Source organism: Eumetopias jubatus, unplaced genomic scaffold, assembly GCF_037043125.1.
Source record: "Eumetopias jubatus isolate StellerSeaLion01/CBP00866 unplaced genomic scaffold, mEumJub1_p1.0 scaffold_10, whole genome shotgun sequence".
In the NCBI taxonomy this organism is placed as follows: domain Eukaryota; kingdom Metazoa; phylum Chordata; class Mammalia; order Carnivora; family Otariidae; genus Eumetopias; species Eumetopias jubatus.
In genome coordinates this window covers 70815765-70822094 of record NW_028274816.1, presented here as the reverse complement: position 1 = coordinate 70822094, position 6330 = coordinate 70815765, and the positions used below count along the sequence as shown (strand labels likewise).

Here is a 6330-nt window from a genome sequence, read left to right as displayed (position 1 = left end):
ATTTCCCACTTATATTTTTTCCTCTCATAGTTCAAGAGTCACTGGGTTATGTCATACTTTCTCCAGAGGTATCCACTGGCTCTTTGAGATCCCAAGAGACCAGTTTTACAGTGTTCAGTTTCACTGAGCTTTGTATTTCCCTGCAGATCCCCATATGCAGGGGGCTCCCCCTGTGTGGGCCTCATACACAATCACAGCAGCAGACAATCCAAGGCACACAGAATAGGAGTGGGTTAGGAGGAAAGGGTTTCTTTGAAGGAAGCTGCCTTAGAGCTTTTACGGAGTCTGTTTCACTATGGAAAATATGGCCTCTGGGTATTTAAACCATGAAACTGAGGCAAAGGAAAACATGCTTTATAATATATAGTAAGATAATAAATATCAACATAAATAAGATATAAAAATAAATATAAATTAATATAAATATTATTATTTTTCGTTTGGATGAGCTGAGAAGGAAGCTCTAGTTCAAAAACCCAGAAATTATAATGAAGGCATTATCGATTTTTCAGGCAAGAACTTGAAAAGCAGGCAAAAGTGTTCACACGCACTTACCAACTCTACCGGCATCCGAGGTTTTAGCTAATTTACAGAAGCCCTGTATCTTCTGGAATTGACTTTATTTCTTTAGTCCCACTGAAATGTTCAGTGCCAAGGAGTGGTGTCATTCTTTTTCGCGTCGCTCATGCTAATGCTTGACAAATAGTTGTGGCCTCTCAATACAAGTTTGTTGAATTTAATTGGATTCTTTAGGTCACCCAAATTGTCGATAAACACAGCCAATTCCCTCTTAAATGCAGACAAAAGAGGAGAAGAAAAAGAAGAAGAAGAAGAAGAAGAAGAAAAAGCTCCGCGCTGAGGATTCTGGGCACTGTAGTTCGGGAGCCCCGGTGCGCAGGCGCACTGGCTTGCCTGGAGGCCAGCCCCGCCAAGCCGGCGCCATTGCTGGAAGCGTTCCCGCCCTGCTCTGCGAGTGCCCTCAGTTGTCCTCAGTTCGGCAGCCAGGTACTCGTTGCCCCCGGCGCCAGGCCGCGGTTCCCCGCCGCCCCTCCCTCGGCGCTTGGCTCCTGGCGGCGTCCGGGGCGTGGCCGGTCCCTCCAGAGCCCGGGTCCCTGAGCGGACACGCCCACCCGAGAGGGGACTGCGGCTGGGCCTCCTCCCTGGCTGTTGGCTCGGTCTCCCCCTGGCCTGGCTGGGGGGCCGTCGGTGCCGTGGGCGGCGGGCGCGGCGCTGGGGTCGGGGAGCGCCGGGCGCGGGGCCCCGGCTAGTAGGGCTCGACTGGGGCGGGCCGCCTCCTCCCGGTCCCGCGCCTTTGACGGAGGGAGGAGGGGGACCCCCGATGCGCTCTTAGGGAAAGGCGGCGAGACTGGAGGAAGGAGAGTCTCCCTCCCGGCTTCTGAACCGGCGCGGATGGAACGGTTTCACACCTGGTGACCTGACAGGTGGATGAACTCCTGTCTTTCGGTACCCGCGGCAGTTTTTCCAGATAATCACTTTTAAATCACTTGTCTCTCCCTGACGTGATAATGGCATCATTGCTTTGGTTGGGAGATGCTGGACTGGTCCATGGCGCTGAAGTTCTCAAGAAGAACATGGTCCCCTTCATTATTTTAAAATAACAAAGCTGGCCTAGGATCCACAGCAAGAGAAATTCCTCAAGTCCTTGGTGCTTCCGCAGTGCTTGGGAAGACAGGGCTTGGGTGAAGTCACAATATCCAGAAAAAAATATCTAGGAAATTACGACTTTGGAGAAGTACTGGCCTAGATAATCTTCTGTGTAATGTCAGAGGTGAAAGGAGAAACTGATCAAGTGATTTTGCCTGTGGACGTATTGCCACAGTAGCCAAACCTAAGATAGAACCTGGGGGTGTGGACAGCCACTGTGGAATTTTATCCCTACACCAAACTCCTGTGTATGTAGAGCTCCTCATTGTCTACTTGGAAAGTGTAGAAAAGTAGAAGGAAGTGTAAAACATCACAGGTCCGGCGCTCCGAGGTCACAGGGGAGTTTTGGCTTATTCACTTGCTGTCTTTGTCTTTATGCATTATTTTTACATAACTGAGATCAAGCTGATTATCTTGAATTTTAAGTAGCGTTGGTTATTCTGATTATAAAATTGTAAAAGATGTTTATGGCACAGCTTGGTATTAAACATATTTGGCTAGCATTATCTATACGGCAAAATTGCCAGGGAGGAGTTTATTAATCTTTAGAAATTTAAGAAGAAATGATAACTCAGGTCATTCCTTTTTTTTTTTTTTTTTTTAAGAGGTGGGGAGATGGGATGAGAGGGAGAGAGAGAATTTTAAGCAGGCTCCACGCCCAGTGCAGAGCCGGAGGCGGGACTTGGTCTCACGACCCTGAGATCATGACCTGAGCCAAAATTAAGAGTCAGACACTTAACCAACTAAGCCACCCAGGCACCCCAGAACAGTTTCAATTTTTGTCTTAAGTTGTGTTTGAACTTGCCACAAGTGTTGTTTCTAAACTGTGAAATGAAGAGTGATTCAAGAAGTACCAGGCTTGAAGCAGAAACTCAGGCTCTAGAATGATCTTGGTAAAACGTAATTCAGTTGGATTTTCCCACGTGAAAAGAAGAGTCTTTAATTTGGGGTTTAGGAGTTAGCTTTAGAACAATATTTCTCAAGGTGTGAACTTGAGGTACTTGTTGACAATGTAGATTTCTGTGTTTCCCACTTAGAGATCCTGATTTAGATCTTGGAAGGAGCCAAAGAATTTCCTTTCTGAAAAGCATGCCTAGGGGGGTGCCTGCATGGCTCAGTCGGTTAGTGGCTGACCTTTGATTTCCACTCAAGTCATGATCTCAGGGTCATGAGATGGAGCCCGCCTTGGGCTCTGCATTGGGCGTGGAGCCTGCTTAAGATTCTCTCCCTCAAGGTGCCTGGGGGGCTCAGTCGGTTAAGCGTCAGCCATGATCTCAGGGTCCTGGGATGGAGCCCAGCCCCACATCAGGCTCTCTGCTCAGTGGGGAGCCTGCTTCTCCCTCTCCCTCTGCTGTTCCCCCTGCTTGTGCTCTCTCTCTATCAAATAAATAAATAAATAAATAAATAAAATCTTTAAAAAAAATTCTCTCCCTCTCCCTCTGCCTCTCCCCCCTCCATCCCCACTACTGCCACTCATATGCCCTCTTTCCCTCTCTAAAAAAATAATAAAATAAAATAAATGAAAATCATGCCTAGTGAGCTTTTTGCATCTCTATTTAAGATGTGGGAGTTTTTATTTTTCTATTTTTTTTTAAGATTTTATTTGTTAGAGTACAAGAAGGGGGAGCAGCAGGCACAGGGAGAAGCAGGCTCCCCGCTGAGAAAGGAGCCCAATGTAGGACTTGATCCCAGGACCCTGAGATCATGACCTGAGTGGAAGGCAGACGCTTAACCGACTGAGCCACCCAGGCATCCCGGATGTGGGAGTTTTCTAATTATACTTAGGAATTTTCTGGGGTAAGAGTCATTTTCATTAGATTTGCAGAGGAATCCATGACCTAAAACAAGGTAGAGAATTACTGGTGTATGGGAAAAGCACTTTTATGAGTAACTTTTGAGACTTCAGTATAAGAATCCTCTCAGATTATTCATTCTTTTTTTTTTTTTAAGATTTTATTTATTTGACAGAGAGCACAAGCAGAAGGAGAGAGAGGGAGAAGCAGGCTCCCTGCTGAGCAAGGAGCCCGATGTGGGACTCAATCCCAGGACCCTGGGATCATGACCCGGGCCGAAGGTAGCTGCTTAACCAACTGAGCTACCCAGGCGCCCCCAGATTATTCATTCTTTATCCAAGTCTTATCGTCACACTCCACTGTGTTTTTCCTCCCTCAACTTCTTATTTCTCTTTCACCAAAATCTTTTCATTGGACATAGTGAAGCCCCAGGGTCATGGAACAAACTGCATGTGGGGGTCTTCTGATCAGATGGGGGGCCACCAAATGTGGGGTGACCTGATCAGGTAGAGGTCGGTGGCGAGGGCAGTAAAATTCACCCAAGGCAGAACAAAGGAGTTTACTAAACACACTATAAGGGAATGGCAGGCGGGACAGCAAGGGAGAGACTGCAAGGAGGCTGTGGTGGGGGGCTGGAGTTAGGGGGGAAGGTGAGGAGGTGTGGGAACATACGGAATTTTCCCTTTTTGGTGCCTGTATCCAGGTGTAAGTAACCCATTGGTCAGCCAGGGATTATGGATATTTTGAGGTGGGTCACCTAATGGGTCTGTTTGTATTCAGCCTGGTGGTCACTGTGGGCCCTTCTACCTCACTTAAGATTCCATTGTTCAAGCTGGTTGCCCAAAAGCAACCTCTACACTACAGTCTTAAGAGAATCGCATTTTCTTTTTCTTTTTTTAAAAGATTTTATTTATTTGAGAGAGAGAGCATGAGTGGGGAAGGGGGGGAGCAGAGGAAGAAGGGGAGGAGAGAGAATCTGAAGTAGACGCCGCCCTGAGCGCAGAGCCCTGCTCTGGGGCTCGATCTCATGACCCTGAGATCATGACCTGAGCCAAAACCAAGAGTCGAATGCTTAACCTACTGAGCCACCCAGGTGCCCCGACAAGCGCATGTTTTCTTGATTTAACTAAACTCTACTCTCCCAGGCTTACCCAAGAACTTTACATTTTTCTTTCATGACCATTCATTCTACTAATTAGGAAATTAATTTCTCAGCTTTAACCAGTCTATGTGGTTTGAACAAGAAAGCCTATTTCTTTCTCATATAAAAGTCTGAGTTGTTAGGTGGCAGGCAGTGATAAGGGTAGGCAGCTCTCATCCATTAGGTCATCTGGAAACCCAGGTTCCAGTCATCTCTTTGCTTCACCACCTCCTGGGGGCATTATCTTTCCTATGGTAGCAGCTGACTCACTCTTATCCTGTTGCATTCCAGGCCTTTGGAAAGGGAAACGAAGAACTGGAGGCCAAACAGCTCCCTTTTAAAGATGTGACATCAGCTCTCTTACTCAAATCCCATTTGCTGTAATTTAGTCACATGGGTACACCTGCCTACATGGTGGCTGGGAAATGTCTCTAGCTGGATGACCTTATGTCCCGCTGAGATTTCAAGCCTTTGTCAATATAGAAGGGGAGACTGGATGTTGGAAAGCAATTAGCAGGCTCTGCTACATTGGCCTACATAAGTTTCCTGCTGCTTGAGTCAGTCTTAGGAAAAAAAATTTTTTTTTTTTTAGTCTCAGAAAATTTTTAAACAAAAATTGTTCTTTGGGAAATTTTATTTTTATTGGCATACAGTTTTAAGATGATTTATATGTTATAGCCCCTTTCTTTTTTTAATTAATTATTTTTATTAACATATAATGTATTATTTGTTTAAGGGGTACAGGTCTGTGATTTTATCAGTCTTACACAATTCACCACACTCACTATAGCACATACCCTCTCCAGTCTCCATCACCCAGCCACCCTGTTATAGCCCCTTTCTTGTTTCTATTTTTAGTTTATTGGTATATTTTCTTCTTTGGCCAGTGGCATATATATTTCATTGTTTAGAGAATCAGCTCCTGCCTATGTCAATTGCTTTGTTATTTACTAGTTTCTTTTTTTTTTTATTGTTATGTTAATCACCATATATTACATCATTAGTTTTTGGTGCAGTGTTCCATGATTCATTGTTTGTTCATAACACCCAGTGCTCCATGCAGAACGTGCCCTCCTCAATACCCATCACCAGGCTAACCCATCCCCCTACCCCCCTCCCCTCTAGAACCCTCAGTTTGTTTTTCAGAGTCCATCATCTCTCATGGTTCGTCTCCCCCTCTGACATACTCCCCTTTTCTTCCTCTCCTGTTATCTTCTTCTTTTTCTTTTTTCTTAAAATATGTTGCGTTATTTGTTTCAGAAGTACAGAACTGTGATTCAACAGCCTTGCACAATTCACAGCGCTCACCGTAGCACATACCCTCCCCAATGTCTATCACCCAGCCACCCCATCCCTCCCACCCCCAACCACTCCAGTAACACTCAGTTTCTTTCCTGAGATTAAGAATTCCTCATATCAGTGAGGTCATGTGATACATGTCTTTCTCTGATTGACTTATTTCACTCAGCATAACACCCTCCAGTTCCATCCACGTCGTTGCAAATGGCAAGATCTCATTCCTTTTGATGGCTGCATAATATTCCATTGTGTATATATACCACCTCTGCTTTATCCATTCATCTGTCGATGGGCATCTTGGCTCTTTCCACAGTTTGGCTATGGTGGACATACCCCTTCGGGTCCCTACATTTGTATCTTTGTGCTAAATACCCAGTAGTGCAATTGCTGGATCGAACGGTAGCTCTAATTTCAACTGTTTGAGGAACCTCC

General features: G+C 45.5%; 1 protein-coding gene across 1 annotated transcript in view; it reads left to right on the top strand.

The window, feature by feature from the left end:
- The first annotated feature begins 931 nt into the window (after positions 1–931).
- The window catches only part of ZNF624 (zinc finger protein 624), a 48395-nt gene continuing 42996 nt past the window's right edge, over positions 932–6330 (top strand). Inside the window, exon 1 of the mRNA XM_028089040.2 lies at positions 932–1005. The gene's annotated coding sequence lies outside the window, so the exon portion shown is untranslated. The remainder of the gene's footprint in view (positions 1006–6330) is intronic.